The 18463-nt window shown below is 39.5% G+C and overlaps 1 long non-coding RNA gene across 1 annotated transcript; it reads left to right on the top strand.

Annotated features, from left to right (window-relative positions):
* Positions 1 to 2605: 2605 nt before the first annotated feature.
* LOC116670287 (uncharacterized) lies at positions 2606 to 13290 on the top strand. Its single transcript, XR_004326992.1, has 4 exons — positions 2606 to 2754; positions 6575 to 6580; positions 11866 to 11868; positions 13281 to 13290. It is a non-coding gene; the product is annotated as an uncharacterized LOC116670287 (long non-coding RNA).
* The last annotated feature ends 5173 nt before the right edge of the window (positions 13291 to 18463 follow it).

Genomic DNA, 18463 nt, shown 5'->3' with positions numbered 1-18463 from the left:
ATGTAAACGATCAGGAACAACAAAAACACGTTTACTGTTAGTGAATATATTATACAATGAAACGGCGAGTTCATGCGTTCGCCACATAGCTAGCTAGCTATACCATGGATGGATTAGAAGAACGCACTAGCTTTACTTGTAAGAGACACAAAAAAGAAGCTCATGAACAAACATGTTGCTACGACAACAAAAACTAGCACTATTGACATCAACAGTCAACGACAATGTCCATTATAACACTTCACTTTGGCATGTATTAATTAGTTATGCTTATCAAAATAAACGGATGTATTTAGACAGCCAAGGTGATGAAATCATGTTGTGCTATTAGTTGGTTAGATACGTGCTACTAGCTAGCTAGATTCGTGCTACTACCTAGCTAGATATGTGCTACTAGCTAGCGAGATCTCGCAAATAAAACTCAATATCTCGCAAAAGAAAGTCAAGATCTTTGTAAAAGTGTTTGTCCCCAGTACATGTTTTTTTGATAATTATTTATTTTTTAATATATTCTTTTTCTCATTTTTTCCCCCCCTCCCTGTCACCCCTGGGGCTCCGTACAATTGTCTAACAAAGACCAAATTATTTCTAATTATGGTCTAATTTGATACAAAGTATGGCTTATCACATCTTATTAGCGTACTGTCAAATAAAATGTAAGCAAAATTTAAACAAGTTTCTGGTGCTTGATGCAAAGTTAATGCCAGTGGCAAGTTTGAATGGTTCATTCTAGGTAATGCCAGTGCTTTTCAAAAGAGGTACTAGCCTTTAGCCGCATGTGTAATACAACTCAGACAATATATTCAAGCATCATTTTATGAACATAGCAAACATGAACCAACCTCAGGGGCACAACACATTATTCAGAGCTCTGATATGAAAGAGCCTGCAAGGTTTCTCAAAAAGCCTCTGTCGCTTCTAATGACTGACGTTTTGTGCAGCCAGGGAGGAAATTTGAGGGACTTTGTGCATAGTCTGTTCCGATGCGCATCGTCCTTGTTGTCGCTGTCCGTGGTGCTGAAATGACAGCATCATTATTGTGTCTTTGAGCACAGTGACAACATGGCCTTGTTCCCCCTGGTCTGATGAAATAGGAGCTATCAGAAAGGACCAGCAGTGGTGGCAATGATTGCTCTCTCTCTTTCTCACTCTCTCCAGGTTTAGGCACAGTTACCGCCACCCACAGAAGCTCAAACTTCATTGTCAAAATATTACAGCGCTGTGTGTTTGATTAACAAGAGAACAGAACAAGGACAAAAAAAAAATTGGCTAGACATAAAGTCCGGAGATCTAAACTAAAGCTGATCTCACTGGACCACTGACTGATGAGGGTCTTTTTACTGGGCTTTTATTTTGTGATATATTGAATTACCATGCTGGTGCATGACTTGTTCATTGCAGCTGGTGGCAACTCTGCCCTGACAGATTGCTCTTATGTAAATGTCATTTCGTTGAAAAACAAACAACATGATTGCCTAATTATTTTAGTTAGAAAAGCATCAACATCTTTTGCATGTAGAACCCAATGGCCTATTTTTTTCAGTTCCAAATACCATCGGGTCATTAAGCTTGGGTTTAGAAATAGCAATAGAATTGCAACAATTAGGCCTAGTCGCTCAACAGAAAATGTATTGGACAATATTTTGACAATCAATTACATGTTTTTATTTTAATTTGTTATTATATAAAGGGACAGAATTTCAAATGAGTTTTAAAATTAATGTATGTGGGATGGTCCCTTATGGTGGAGGGTAGGCTATTCCAATATTTAGTTCCCTTTACAGACAAAATACTTTGGCCAAAAGTGGTGTGCCTAAATAGTGGTGGAGGCCCTTTTACTACCACCACTCTTAAATCTTTCAGTGAGAGCAGGACACAATGATGTATAGCCTTATACAGACTTACAGACTTTGTTGTTGAGTCATAAAAAAATGCTGGAGAAAAACAAGACATTTAAAGAATGTCAACTTGGACTATGATAAACTGCAATGGATAGACTTTCTAGTCTTCTAAAGTTTAATTGACTAAACTATTATAAAACCGAAAAAAGTTACTTGCCACCCTAAATGGCACCTTTTCTAATCATTACCAAAACTAGAATCAGTTCCAATTGTTTAAGGCTATGGTTGGGTTAAAAACATTGACACATGTCCTACAACTCCTACTGTATGCAAAAATCTCTTGCATAACATTTTAAAGTTATTACACCTGCAGTAAACATTTTCAACAGTTTAAAAGTTAGATGTTTTTGGCCAGCAGAAACACTGCACTGAAATATAATCACACATAAACTTGATATGGAAAACTGTGACTCTAAGTGAAAATAGGCAACTGTTTCCTAACAACATTGGCATGTGTTTAGAATCATGTGCTGGCCACCTGATGGATGTAAGACCAATATTCCCGCCACATTAGCTCTGATTTGGTCTCTACCACCTCCTGAATACCACCTAGCTGAAAATGCTCCACCAAATTTACCAAAAAGCTCATCACTAACTTGTCTGTCTGTCCTTTGGGGCGGAGCAGGTGGTGTACATCTGAAACAGCTGCCTGCTGTTTGTTTTACCTACCTGGAAATGATGTTGACAAAGGCTGTATCGCTTTGGCTACATTGAACGTGCAACGTTTGCGTAACGTACGCGGAGCATATGTGCTGCAGAATGTATCTTTTAACTGGCTACACCTGCTGCACACACACGGCATAGGTTTGTGCGAGTCACAGGCAAGACGGAGAGCTTTTGCTTTGGGATTGTTGTCGTTTACGGTCAGCTGTTATAAGAGGACGCAGGTGTTGGAAACAAGACATAAAAACAGAAACGCTCATTGACAGTAATTAAGTCTTTTCCTGTATATCAGTAGTTTAATTTAATAAGAAATATAGACACAGTTTGATCATAGTGGAATCATAGTGTTGGAATGTCATCTCTGCATATGTTAAACGTGCAATGTGCAATGTTTTCTTCTTCACTGCCTTTGTTGGCACATTAGTATGCTTTTGTGTTTCATCAGCAGAATAGTTTGAAAGCGACAGCAGGAGCGTGTATTGCATCGGCCACATGCTCATATAATGTGAGTGTGTTCTCATGTCCTCATGTGCATGCATGCATAAAATAAACTCCACAGCACTCACAGGGGTCAAAAACTCTCCAGGGAACTTTAGTGTTGTAGTCACCTCATCATATGTTAATTTCATCAAATATTAATTTACAAATTTAAGATGTTGGCATTGGACTTAAAGAAATCACAGATCATTGTTGTTGCCTGGCAACATGGCTGAAATGATAGTGATGTGTACACACTACTGGGGGCAGTGTAAAGGAAGATGAGTAGATTGATGACGCCATGGTGTTGCAATGACGAAGAAGACTGAAGAAGTTGTTACTTATGTTACGTAAAGTGTGCACAGGCACACTTGTGTTTGGGTATGCTATCCGTACCCCACTTGGGAAAGGCAGGCTCTGCTGGCTGCTGAAAAAAATCATGAATAGGATTTGAAAATAGGGTTTTGAAATTCTTAATGATCAAAACTTTTATTTAAATGACAGCATTTCTACAGTATACACAGTAACAGTTGAAGATGTGATTACATTTCAAACTACTTCTTAATTGAGGCTTCAGACTTTCAACAATAATTGCCATCACACCAGTGCAGATCCTGTTGCTTTTCTTTTTTGTCGACTGGCAGTCATCAGTGGCGCCACCCACACATACCTGAAGGAGTTCAAGATCTTCATTAAAATGAGGAGAGGGCTCCTGTTTCTTACATCGCTGCCTTCCACCCTCCCCACATCATCGGCAACAGGTTTGTGTGAATACATCCATTAAATTGGATTCCTGGCTTGCAGTGAGTGACAAGCAAGAAGAGGTGTTTTTAACGGGAAAGAAGGATGATGTGAATTTTTTTTGGGGTGGCGGCGGGAAAACAGTCCCTTATGTAATAAAAGGGCTATTTGGTCTGCTTAAGCCCCAATTTCCACAGTCCAAACCACTGATGTGTTTCAGACACAGTCAGTTTAGGGGATGGCTGATTACAATGAAATAATAGGGAGAGCTGTCCAGTTGGGTTTGGAAAATTGTCCCATGAGTAACGTGTCCGCCAACCCAGAAAACATTTAGTTGTGCATGCATGTATTGAGTATGTGTTCGTCCCTTCTGCTCATCCCTTGTGCCCTTCCAACTTTTTAACTGGTTTCATTATCACTCAGTAGCTTCCCAGCCGCAATCTGTCTCGGCCTTTCTGCTTATGCTTTACTCCACACACCAGAAGCTGAACGAGAACCAGGCAAGCATTACTGCAACAAGTAAGTCCATCCAAGACTGACTCATTTCCCTGTGCTGTGCTTCCCATGCCAGTGTCACACACTGCTCAGTCACCCTGGAGTTCAGTCAGCAATTAGTAGTAAACATATTCCAGTCATATTATTCACCTCATGTCAGACCTGAGCAGACAATGTGCTTCCAGTCCATTATCTTCCAATTAAAACGCATCACAAAATGGTTTGAATGCTCGTTTAATGACTGTTTTTGGCAGGAAACCAGGAAATTGTCGGCTCTGCGGGAGAAAGAAGACATTGCTGCAAGACAGAATCCGCCTCATGTTTACTTAGTTGGATGTAAGCATATAAGAAATCCATCTGCTTCATGGAGTTAATGCTCCCCTGATGCGTAGATGCAGGCTTATGGGTTAAGTGTCAAATATCTATCCATCATTTTACAAATATGTTTGTATAACAAATCAGAAGCTCTATGGTTGCAACATTGTGAACAACAACGGAAAATATGACCTTCCAAAATTTTGCATGCAGCCCCTTTCCAAAAATGAATTTATTGCTAGAAAATGTAAGCTTAGAGTTGAAAGAGACTAAGACCTCTCTCATGTATGAAGAAATAGGAATCTTATACTTAGCACACATATTTTCATTGCAACTCACTGTGATGAACAGTCAGGCGGACAACTCCCCTTTTAAACATCTTGTTTGACACTTTGTTTTTAGATAGATTAAACAAGACATAGTCTCACATTGCCTGACCTATCTCCACAGTGTTGTGGAGTAAGAGCTGGCTCTATCACAGATGCATTCCAGCATACAAGAAAAAAAGGCTTTTGCACTTCTTTAAACCAATCACAATCATCTTGGTTGGGGCTAAGCTCTGGACACAGTGACGGAGGCCCTGCAAAATGTCTCCTGAAGGAAAATGCACTGGTGGAATATTTGCACTCTGCAAAAGAAAACCTCACATAATATTGACTGAAATTAATTGTTCACACAGCTAGATAGCTGTATCCCCCTATTTCCAGTCTTTGGTCTAAGCTAGACTAACTTGCGGTAGCTTTATGTTTAATGTACAGAACTGAGGGTGTTACTATTGTTCTCATGTAACTCTATGCAAAAACTCAAATAAGAAGAATTCCCAAAATGTGAAACCACTCCTTACGGCTGATGTGGTTGATGGCCTGACACTGCCTAAGCTCACAGACATTGTCACATTATTGAGGCCTCGGGCCAGTATCCACTCTGTTATGTTTATATCTTACGATACAGCATACAACCTTGTGGGATTTACAGGCCGACACTGTGCAACTGAAGATATAAAACGACGTGTCGCTTCCCCGTTGCCTTGCACTCATACAGAAATGTAAAACAAGCCAGTGTGGTAGCTGTCATTTTTACAATCTTTCACCTCACTGTGATTCAGAATGGTGAATAGAGCTGTGAGGCTATTTACAAGGCAAATAATAAGCGCATTTATGGCATGAATTATACTTTATGCAGGTATCGTGATCTAAGCAGCCAGCAAATAAATGGGAGGTGCAACAGTAAGCACTTGAGGATATAGATAACAACACTAAGAGTCTACAATCACAAAGTGGCTCAGTAAGTGTGTATTTATAGTGTACACTGTGGTGCTTTAAGCTAAATGCTAATTCACTGACAATTGTAAAGCTGCAATATTTTATATTACTAATGGATCAAATGACTAGGCCTACAGTATGCAGTATGTATCTTAGAACTGAGCTACCCGGGCGCCCAGGGAACCAAATATCTTGAAGATTTAGAAATACGTTTCACTGGACCAAAGTGGTGGACCGCCCAACTGACGAAAATTGTCCCTAGAGCTACGCTGCAAGCATGACCTAAAACAATTAACAATTAACACGACCCTGGCCAAACTGAAAACTATCTTGTTGAAAGCAGCATGGGACGTTGCATTGGCCGAGTGGTATCATGCAACGGCAGCTTCCCAGGATTTCCCCCATCCTGTTTCCTGTCTGTATCAATAAGTCACTATCTATCAAAGAAAAAGGAGACCATCTTTCAGTCTTACAAAATGCCTATATGTAGCATGAAGTGTTACGTAAGCTGGTGTATTACGGCGTGGGCTTTCTGCGGGTTGGCCCAGGCGCTGATAACGCTCCATTTGCAAATGTACGTACTTCTGGCCCTCAGTTTCTCTTTCTCAAAAGACCCTCTGCAGTTCAGATGTTTGCACAAAAGGTTCTTGAACCTGAGTCCTGTGATGCAACAAGGATGGATTAATGTGTCCCAGCTCTGTCTTTTGACTCTCATTGAAGGTTGTTGTTAATTGTTTGTCTTCCAATGTCTTTGTGTAACATGAAAGCATCTGTTTGTTCGTGTATGCATACATGTCTTATTTACATTATGATTAACGCTAAGAAGGTTTAATAAAGCTGTAAACAGGGAGGAGAAACAGATGCCAATGTGATTTTATTGTCTGCCAACAGCTCACCTCAACAGCTTTTCCCTGTAGACTCGTTCAACAAGTGAGTCTGTGAGAATGTATGTGTTGCTCAGACTATGGGGATATGTATCACTGACTTGGGGATTACCAGAGGCCGCTAAAGGGTGAGATGAAGTAAATAATAGAAGGTTTATGGGGGAAGAAACACTAAAAGCAACAAACAATTGTCTAATGAATGTGTAATTATGTTGGTGATATTACCAAAAACAAATGACAATGCCACTGATACTAGTAAGTCACAGGCACTTTGTTGCAACATTGCAACCCGCAATAAACAGCCAAACAAGACCGTCTGCTGTCTCCCACATTTTGAAATATTCAAAAGATTACAGGCAACAGCCCAAGGCTGAAGCTTTGCCGTGCTTCTGAGCAAAGCCACAGAGGAGTGAATCATGGCTTCATCCATTGCTGCAAAGTATCAGCAACCTTCAACAGTGGATGTCCCTGAGTGCGTGCTGAAAATCAGGACAGCTAGCTGTCTCCTCTCGCTGGGTCGACAGGGAGCATGCTGTAAAAAGCTTAGCAGCTTTTACGTCCAACTCACAAATACAAAAGCAAGTGGCAGGGATAGGGACACTTAATCAAGCTTATACAATTAAGTCCATTTCAGAGGAGACAGATTTCACTGTGGAGGAGAATGTGGTGTCTGGGTGCCTTGTACTTCTTTCACTAATGGAGAGCGGAGTGCAGTGTTCATCAGGAATCACTAAAACGAGCTGCGGCAGATGACAAAGCAACAAATACTAAGGCTATTTTATTGAAAATAGAGTGACCCATGAGCTAGCAGCCACAGCACAGGTCAGAATGACGCTGCTCTTCTAGCCGCCAGAAAGCAGCTGCCTCCAGGGTCAGCCATGAACACATGCTATTCATTCAGCAGGACTTAATTAAAGATGCCCGACTTGCTGTACAGTGTTAGCAGTGATTTCTCAAAGGAGGCAGCAGCACGATTCACATTTATTCATCATCCAATAGTTAATCCTCAGGTGCACGCCGTCTTCACGCCAAGTTCACGGCAAATAAAGACCATCTGTTCTTTTTATCCCAACTTGATTGAAATGACAACCTTCTAATGAATAGATATAAAAACGAACTGCTTTCTGCCAATAGGGATCTTTGTTACATGCAAATGGAAGGAAAGTGGAAAAAAAGGTAAAAATGAGGAGTGGGTGGAGGTTTGGGCTCAGAAGGGGTTTAATGGAGGTTAAAGAAGGTTGGTCAAACGGTCTTATGCATGTGCATCAAGATTTAACTTCAGGGTAACACAACTTCCGTAACAACTTCACTGGATTTGTTTTTAGTCATTGAAATTTCACAGAAGCTTCGATGTTGCCTCTCAGTTCTCTCCAAACTTTGTAGGGGGGGGCCTCACCATGACTCCTTTGTCTTTTTATTCTTCTGTGTGTTTTCCCCTGTTTCCTCTTCAACATGTGACTTATATTGCATGCTGCACACAGTCATTAAAAGTGGATGCTAGGGATTGTTCATGCTGGGCTCCCCTTCTGGATAAGAGTATCTTGCTCTAATGACAATATGGTTTGGGTCCGTCATACATATTTAGGATTAAAGAATAGATACTGTAGATTCAAAAGCCTTGAAGTTTCACTTCTGGTAAAGACTCTAACATGCAATCAACTTCATAATTCATATCCATAGAGCAACTAACTTTTAAAATATAGAGTTTATGTCAATACAAAGTGACAAGGCCTCCTGCACACTGCCTGCGCAGCATGGGTACAGCATTTCTGTTGCGTATCGGTTGCGTGGCGGCTGCGTTTTCTTTGTTTTTGCGCACCAGAAACGTGTGTGACGCGGCGCCGCAACTACTAGTCTTTTCTGTACACATGTATGTTTCCCATTGATAAAATGACATATGGGGAGAGAGTTGTGATTTGGTAACAGATTTGGTTTTTAATTACATTTACATTTGCATTTATTTCAAAACCTAGAGACTTTCAAACATCAAAACGTTGGGGCTCAGTAGTGTTCCCGCTACTCATTTCCTGGTTCTCCAACATGAAATCAAGGAGACGGTTTTCCCACAGATTTCCCACCATGGTCACAAAGCACAGGGTAGACACTTTGTTTAGGCCACTGGAGTTTACTAAAACAACATGTCAGGGGGTGTAAAGTACGTATTTAAAAACCCTTTGAACCTTAGCCTTTACTGCTTTTTTTTCTTTATTTATTTTAAGATTGAATTCCAAAATATTGGCTTCTCAGATCAGTTTACATTTACAATTTATTGTAGGCCCCTTTTTGAAACAAAATGGGAAATGTCCGTACATAGCAGCCTTGTTTGAGGAATTTAAGCCTTAATTGTGTTAAAAGATTTAAATCGACAGTGCAAAATAAAACGTCAGTATGAATGGATTTTGTCACTAACTATTAGTTAAATTATTATACCTATTCTATTTGGGACGCAATAATGCTCTTGGTTTTGGAACTACTTTGAACTACATGCCTTGAGTCAGGGAAACAGAACTACAGTGTGCTATAGACCACAACTGGCCCTGTTTTTTAGGCCTATATTTGTTCACATTTCAACACAATAGAACCACTACAAAGAATTCAGAATTAGCTAATATATTAGCTGTTATATTTGTAATGTACCAATAAAAGTACAGCAGAAGAAAACCTAAAAACATAATGATTCCTAGGCATGTTCCAGAGTCATAAAAAGCATTGTGGGTCACGCAATGCAGTTATTGAACCAAAATGTGTGGCTTTGATTGGGATTTTAGTGTCATAATCCTAACATGTTTTACCATAAATATATTGATTTATAATTAGTTATTAAATAAATGCCTTTTGAGTTTTGACTGTGGAGAACTTTGTTTTGGAACTTATTTTTTGAGGGAATATTTAGAATCAGATGGAAAATGCAATAAAGATCAAGGAGTCACTATTGATTAACAGTGAACTGCCATTCCGCAGCAGATCTTCCAGAGCTGGAGGGTTGTTAGTGAAACATGTGGAAAAGGTCAGGCCTCTCTGATATGTAAAATGGGAAAAGACCGTGCTGTTCCAGCCCCCCTCAGATGGCACGCCTGTGCCCGGTGACAGCATCAGGTCCATGGACCTGTGTGGCTCTCAATATCCAGCCAGCCATATAGAAATGATGAGGTCCCCGTGTGCCCCAGCTGTTGTCACAAACAATAAATCTTCCCTGGTGAGAGTCAGGGGATGGGATGTACTAATTGCTTTATTGATTTGGAGTTTTGCTCCACGACAGCACCTGATAAACACATCAGGGGGATGGGAAAAAGAACATTTCGCCTGCAGAGCTTCAGCATTCACCCTCATTGTTTTTAAAAGCAGGGAAACTAAGCTTTAGGGAGGTGACTGGCCTTTTTTCCCGCATAAACACACATCACTGGCTATACATTTTCTCAAAGCGAAAACATGCTGTCAGAGAATGGGTTTCTCCAGGTGATGCTGGAGAAGGCTGGGAAGAGGCGTAAACAATATCATCGGGATGTTTGTCTTGCACGCCTCATTCTGCTCTCCTTGTGTTCTAACAACAGAGCGGAGAGATGCAGCTCTGTGATTTAATTAAAAAAGGCTTTGGCATCATTTGTCTGCCTTTGTTTGGTCATGCATCACTGAGTGTGTATAAGGTAAGGTAGAGCAACTAAAGCAGAGTGGTCTGTCAAGCACAGCCACTAACTTCATTTTAATATCTAATGGATTTCAGTTTTAATGAGAACCACAGGAGATTAGTGACAGCCTTAAGGACAGCACCAGCTGAGTGTGTTATGTATTCAAAAGTTCCTGAAAGGTGCAGATTTACTTTACATAACCTTTTAGTATGAAGAATGTCTGTTGTCTTTTACCAAATGATTATTAACCAGCAACTCAAAACTCATTTTGCTTGTTAAACATAATTTTTAATTAATAATTTGCAAGAGTCATGTTAACAGTATTTTCACTGTGCACTGGGGACTCATATGAGTACCTAGCTTTACACTCTTTTGTCCAGCCAACGTAAATATAGGATCATGTGTGACATACTCTTTAGTCAAGTTGGAGTGAGGCAGAAATGTTAAAGTCGTCGCCGCGGGAGAACCTACAAAGAATCACGTATCAAATGCAGAAATTTTTTTTGTGACCCTGAACACATGAAAATAGCCGGTCAAATGTTTTTTTTCCTTCTTTTTGTTCATTAGTTAAGCCACGTCATGTAGCCTATATTCATGCACCATGTTCTAAACAATAATGAAAATAGTTTTTGTGTGTGTGTGTGTGTGTGTGTGTGTGTGTGTGTGAGTGAGAGAAAGAGAGAGAGAGACAGTGAAAGAGGGAGGTAAAAAGAGAGTGTGTCCATTTGGCCATTAGAGTCTCTTATGATAGAGAAAATTGGTTGTATACATTAACCTCCAATATAATGCATTGCTAGGTTGTATATGAGGATAAACTAAATGTAATGTTTTTGGCTCTCAACTTCGTGCTCTTGTTTGGTTTATGTTCCTACCTTCAAGAGAGAGAACAAAGAAGGGAAAGGAAGCCAGGGAGATGGAAGAGCAATAGAGAGGCAGAGGGAGAAAAGAGACAAGAAGCAGATACTGTAGAAGATGAGACCGGGAGTTAAAGAGGAAGTGGGCAAAGTGAAGCGGATTTGCCCCAAAGTGAGCATCAACTTCCCACCTGGAGGCAAACGGTAAACAATGTGTTTACAACAAGGATATGAACTCTTGAGAGTGGTTGAGCCATGTTCAGTGTGCACTTTAGTTTGTGTAATTTGTTACAATACTGACTGCAGATCAGTAAGATTCATTTATATCATTTCCTTTTTGAATGGGTGTTCACACTAGTGTGTTAGGGAAGAAATGTAAACGTTACATCAACGTAATGCCTTGGAAACAGAGCGGTGACAGTAGCATTCCACAGCCTTCTCTTCCCCCGTTTCAGTCTGCCTCTGTCATATAAAAGCAAAAATGCAAAAGAAAAACCCTCTTTAAAAAAAGGAGAAAGTTAAATCAACATGTTCACATGTTAGCCTTGGGCTTTACGTCATCAAAATATGTTCAGTTTGGCAGAGCAATAGTCAGGTATTGACTGGAGATCAGTAAGATTCATATTTAGTTTTATATTCACACCAAGCCTGTTGTTCTGCAGTGCTTTGTTTTTCAGATGTGATTTAAGTTAAGTCATGATGATTATATTACATGTTTACAAGGCTTAAAGTGAGACTTTATAGTGTTCTACTGTAATTGAAGATTTTTCAAAAAAATAGCTAAATAAATATATGGTACACATACTGTATCAGTTCATCTCATCTCACATGGGAATGGCCACATGAAACAGCAATGTTTCTGTATCCAACGTTAATTGGTCATAGTATAGACTGATTTATTACTTGTCATTGTAAATGAAAGTGATTGTAGGAAAAGTTGCATACTGAAGCGCAATTGCAATATTACTTAATATTACATTTTCTAACTGTTATCACACACATTTCTGTTGCGTTTTTTTTCATAAGCTCTCGACTAGGAGTGCTAAGTCCTAAACTGAGATGACGTGAGCCGGGGTGCACAGGAGAGCTCTTAATCCTGCGGGCCATGCAGAGTGTTACAAAATAAAACCGAGAGCAGCGCTCAACACTTTAGCTTTCTCTCAACAAAGCCCTATTTACAGCTGCCAGCTGTTGCAGAGATAGCAGACAAATTCCTTTCAGCAAACACAAGAATGTGTAAATAATTGCATGAACATTTTACCGGTTTTCTTGTTTTCTCTTCCTATTAAAATGATGATGTTAAGTCACATGGACAATGACTGAACATAAGGACAACTTGATGAGGTTGAAAGGTAAATCTGCCGTTCTTTAAAGTAACACCACTGTTCAGTTTATCTGTGGGTATTTACACAGCGTGTATAAAACATGCTGAAATATGAGCATATGACAACCCTTCTGCAATTCTATTTAAACAAGTGCACATTTTTTTAAACACGCATGGTGGCTGAGATTTAGCACATAAACGTACAGTATGCAGTCTTGGCTTTCCAAGTTTCAATGGGTTTTCATATTCCCACCTGCCAAGGCTATTGTAGTGTCCATATATGTAGCTGTGATAGATAAAAAAAAGTAAAAATAGTGCTGCCAGCCTTGACTTATTAATTACCACCGCAAGAAGCAAACTGACATATGTATAAATACTTTTTTTTTAAATTCTGTCCTTTTTGCATTACTTCTTGCCCTGAGATCAACTTAAAAAAGAAAGGTCTTCAGTCTTAATTTAAAAGAACTGAGAGTGGCAGCGAATCTGCAGGTTCTGGGAGTTTGTTCCGGATATGAGGAGCATAAAAACTGAACGTTGCTTCCCCCTATTTAGTTCCGACCAAGGGGACAGAAAACAGACCTGTCCCAATCGACCTGAGAGGTCTGATTGTTGTTTTAAGTTGAGCGCGGCCTTTTAATTGTTCCTCTTTTGCTTGAAAAACAACCACCTCAGTTTTTCTTTGATTTAATTTAAGAAAGTTCTGGCACATCCAGTCATTAATTTGTTCAATGCAGTTAGTCAGTTTTTGTACTAGACTACAGTCCCCTGGCGATAAGGTTATGTAAATTTGTGGGTCGTCCGCATAACTATGGTAACTTATTTTGTTGTTTTCCATAATCTGAGCCAGTGGAAACATGCAGATGTTAAACAGAAGAGGCCCCAGAACGGAGCCTTGGGGATCTCTGCGCGTCATATTTGTATGCTCAGATGCATAATTACCTGTAGCCACAAAGTAGTCTCTATTGTAAAGTAGGATTCAGACCAGTTTAGTACTGAGCCAGAAATGCCAACCGAGTTTTCCAATTGGTCTGGTAATATGTCATTGTCGACCGTGTCAAATGCAGCACTGAGATCAAGTAATAATAAGAATGAAATGTTGCCACTTATCTTTGTTAAAGTGGATGTCATTAAAGACTTGAGTTGATGAAAAAACGCTTTTTCAATGATTTTACTTAAAAACGGAAGGTTTGATATCGGCCTATAGTTGCTCATTGGTGACTTGTCTACATAGTTCTTTTTTAAGAGTGGCTTGATCATTGCAGTTTCTCTGCATAGGTGTTATAATGGACCAGGAGATTAGCTTTTCGCCACCTTCGTTCAGCTTTCCGACACTCTCTTTTTTTCTGTTCTCACCAGTAGGACATTTCTCCAAGGAGATCTTTTCTCACTAGAGACATCTTTGACCTTAGTGGGAGCAATGGCCTCAATAACATTTATAATTTTACTGTTAAAATTATCTACAAGTTTAGTGACAGATATACCGTTTTCTGATTAACATTGTTTGGACACTTTTGTGCACAGAGATAGTGCCTTTAAAGAAAACACAGGAATGATCAGAGAGAGCAACATCAGTCACCACAACCTTGAAAATATTCAGACCCTTGGAGACAATCAGGTCCAAAGTAGGCCTCTTATTGCCCCGTCACATGTTGAGTCAGTCCATAGTACTCAAAAACAAAACACAGTTCTTTGGTCCCCCTGTCCTGAGGGTCGTCAACATGAATGTTAAAATCCCCCACAATGATTACACAGTCAAAGTTAATACAGATTATAGACAGCAGTTCAGTGAAGTCTTCAATAAAGGTTGCACAGTATTTAGGTGGCCTGTAGATATTTAAAAATATAGCTTGAGGGGAGGACCTTAACTGAAGAGCCACATATTCAACAGAAGCAAAATTTCCATAAGATTCCATAAGACTGTTTTCTTTCACTTTCAAAGCCATCAACAACCTTGTCTCCAGCTCCTGTAGGCAGCTGTGTGTCAGTGATAAAACGTGATAAACCCACTGTATACCTGCTCAGCACTCAGAGTTAGTGATTAGCTGGTAAACATAATGGACCATTTAGCAGCAAAATAGCTAGATATTTCCCTCAGGAGTTGGTGAACACAAAAGAACCAAGCTAAAAAAAAGAGTGAATACTTTGCCAACACATTAGCAATAACAATTTTCTAAGATGCTAATATTTTAACACATTTATTTAATTTACCCTGCCTCAGAGTTCAGTAACCTGATGCAAACCGAACAGGTTGTGTGTTGGGACATCCTTATTTGGGCTCGGATTGGATTATCTTCAACTCTAATTCAATGAGCCGCTTACCAAACTACCACAGTGGTCAGTTGTCACAATGAGTGTTTAAGTCTGTGTACCACTAGTACGATAAGTAACATTATGGTGGGACAAATAGTTTTACAGAAAGGAAGAAATAACTTAATAGAGAACACTTTTGAGATATCAATGGTTGATATTATACCCAATGAATCCACCTGGTGACTTTTCCCTATTTGGAAATGTAAGCACAGTTGCTTTTTGTGATGTTTTCCAGTCTCCTCCAGTGAATAATGTTGATGATGTAGGTAAGAACTTGTGGTCTAAATGTTTTGAATTTTAATTTATTCATATTTTAACAGCACCCTTATATATTTACCCCGTCCAGAGTTCAGCAACCATGATCCAGACCAAACAGGTTGTGTGTTGGGTCAGGTTCGAAACTTATTTTTTATTATTTTTTATTTTGTGTCTGTAGTTCCAGTTCTACCTCATTTTTATTGAGCCTCATTAGTGTTTGCTTGATTTTGGAAGGTCTGGGGTTTTGTTTTGGGTGCTTTCTTATTTGTTAATTTCTCCCCTTCACACCTGTATTAGTCAATTCAATTCAATTCAATTCAATTAGTCCTGTTTGATTTGCCCGTGAATTGTAGCCAACCACACCTTTGTTGTCTTCATTGTTAGCCAATCCTTGTGTTTCCCTCCTTACGTCAGTGCATGCCTACTCCAGCTGTGTTTTGTTTCTTGTGATTAGCTCTCTGTATACCTTTGTGTTTCCAATTATTTTGTAGTTTGTGGTCAATGTCATTTTTTCTCTTTATTGCCTTAGTCTGCCACGGACCACAGTCTGTCTGGTTACTGCATGTAAACAAATATTTATATATTGTCTTTACACAATTGTTGAACAGTTTAAGAACTCTTGGATGTTAGTTATCTCAGCTTTGCAAATCCAACACATAAACAACTAAATGAGCATGATGTTAAGTAGCTATTTATGCCCACCCTGAATATTTAGAAAGATGCGCGGGCTTTTGTAAATAAAAAGCAAACAGGGACATCATGCCAAAATGTTGCTTGTGAAAAAATGCTTGTGTAATGTTGACTTAAAATGTGGATTTAATGGATGGTCTTGTCATTGGGGCATGTGGGACTGTAACACACAGTTATTTCAAGCAATAATAAGTTCCCTCAACCAGTGCATGTCAAATTTAATCATGCTCACGTTGACGCACAGAGGAGAAAACAATCTGCATCAACGGAAATTAAATGAAAATGGCAAACTTCCATTTGGGCCCAAAGCATGGGACCATGAGACTAATTTTTAAGTTTCTTGTTTCTTTTTCTGTTTCATGTTTCTGCCAAATTTTGTACATCACGTAAAACGTACCACCTGTGCGACTTATTATAAAGTTACAATAGCTTCCTGTTTTCATCACATGCCAAGTTTTCGATCATCCCTATCTCCTCAAAAATGCATTTGAATGGTAAAAATCAAAATGAGTCCTTAAACTACAATAGGGCCTTTGCTCCATTCGGTGTTCTGGCCTAAAAAGTTGAACAAATGTTCCACATCCATTACAAAAGACTAATCAAACTTTCTGCCTTGAGGTATTAAATCAATACCTACACAAGGAATTAATCTTCCTATACAGGCAGACACACATAGTAAACATATTTGTGCACAATTAGCCATGTTCTCTTTCCCGCTCTAGTTCTAACCATCACAATGATAAACCATAATGGAACTTGACAGGCCATTGGATGCATCTTATGCTTTTGATTCAAACTTACTCACCATGAATATACAAAGAGCTGTAAAACTGCCATCAAAGACAAGGCAGCCAATGCCAGACATGCCAGAATTTTGTTGAATCATCCATATTGATACAGTATGAGCATGTCATGCCTATTGCACTTGAAAGGGATAGGCTCCTATCTGCTCTCAACAGATGACTGAATGCTATGACTGTTCTGCTATATGTTACAGCAACTGAGATAAGAAACAAGTCCCACAGTTGTTCAGCTGGGATTGTGACTCGAGTTTGAGACTCGGACTTGAGTCGCGCTTGACTCAATACTTGTTCGTTAAAGACTTAAGCCTTGACTCAGACTCGAATTGCGGGACTTGTGAGCAATCTTTACTTTTAGGAAAAGTCTGATGAGCTGAATGTTTTTCACCTCCCTGCGTAACCTTTAACTTACACACGTGACATGTCACATGTAACGTATCTGCTGCCCACGGCCACACCTGAGAGAGAACAACAAACATGGCAACCGCACCGGCAGTTGATCTGCCATTCATCATAAGCTTTGGTTTTAAAAACTTCATACAACAAGGCCTGAACAAAGAAAGCGCTGAATGCAAAATACTACGTAGTATCAAGGTAAAGGATTTTGGCTCAACCACATCTAATTTGATCAAGCACCTGAAAACCCACCCTGATTTGTTAGCTAACATGTTTAGCTCAGCATTCTACATTTAACGTTGGATTGCTACTTGCTTTAGCCACTACCCAGGGGAGGTTAACTTTGACTGTCGTTCGTTAGATGTTATGAAAAGATGATCCGTGGCTGCAATGCTTTGAATACCTTAAAAATAGTTATGTAGTGTTCTAAGCAGTCTGGATGGAACATAGTAGGTGAAACAACACTCTTTATAACTAAGAGAGACTTGTGTCATGACTTGGACTCTAGATCAGAGACTTGAGATATGACTTGGACTACATGTCAGAGACTTGAGACATGACTTGGACTCTAGCTCAGAGACTTGAGACATGACTTGGGCTCTAGCTCAGAGACTTGATATATGATTTGGACTCTAGCTGAGAGACTTGATATATGATTTGGACTCTAGCTCAGAGACTTGATTTGTGACTTGGAATCTAGCTCAGAGACTTGATTTATGACTTGGACTCTAGCTCAGAGACTTGTAACATGACTTGGACTAGGTCAGAGACTTGTGACATGACTTGGACTCTAGGTCAGAGACTTGTTCAGTGCTTCAGCAATTAAAACATCGACATATCTTTGCTTGGTGATGTATTCCTTATATTATATATCCAAACCGGTTTATCATCATTATTTAACTAAACCAGATGCCCATCACTCTAAGCAGAGGTCCTGCATACTAATGTACCAGTGGAAATCATCGACTTGCTGTAGTAATTGCACAGCCACAAGTCAGAGGTGTGATGTCAGCATAAAATGCCATATGGAATGAAGGAGCTGAATATGTCCCTGGGCTGCAAAAGGAAATGAGAAAAAATAAGCTAATTAATGTGGTAAATAAAGTCTCAGGTGAAGGCAGTTAATGTAATCGTATTATGCTAATAAATCTCAAAAGGCTCTCATGCTGTACATGCATATTGGTGATAATGACTCCATGGAACAGATTTACAAATTAGAATGCAAAGTAATATTGACATATTCTTGTATTTGCTTTAAGAGGCTCAATGAATTCTATTAATGTGTATGGATTTTCTGTGCAGTTTTCTATTCAATAGTAAATGACTGCAATGTTGTGATATTTCATAAGTTTCACAACAAGTGGTAATGGTAAGTGGAGGTGGCAGTAGATTAGTCCGTAGGGAGTTGGATTGGGAGCTGGTTCAAGTCCACATAAGGACCAAAGTATGGTGGTGGACTGGTAGCTG

This window comes from Etheostoma spectabile, chromosome 20 (genome assembly GCF_008692095.1).
Source record: "Etheostoma spectabile isolate EspeVRDwgs_2016 chromosome 20, UIUC_Espe_1.0, whole genome shotgun sequence".
In the NCBI taxonomy this organism is placed as follows: Eukaryota; Metazoa; Chordata; class Actinopteri; order Perciformes; family Percidae; genus Etheostoma; species Etheostoma spectabile.
Note: the sequence above shows the minus strand (reverse complement) of the source record. Positions and strands in the feature narration are given on the sequence as shown.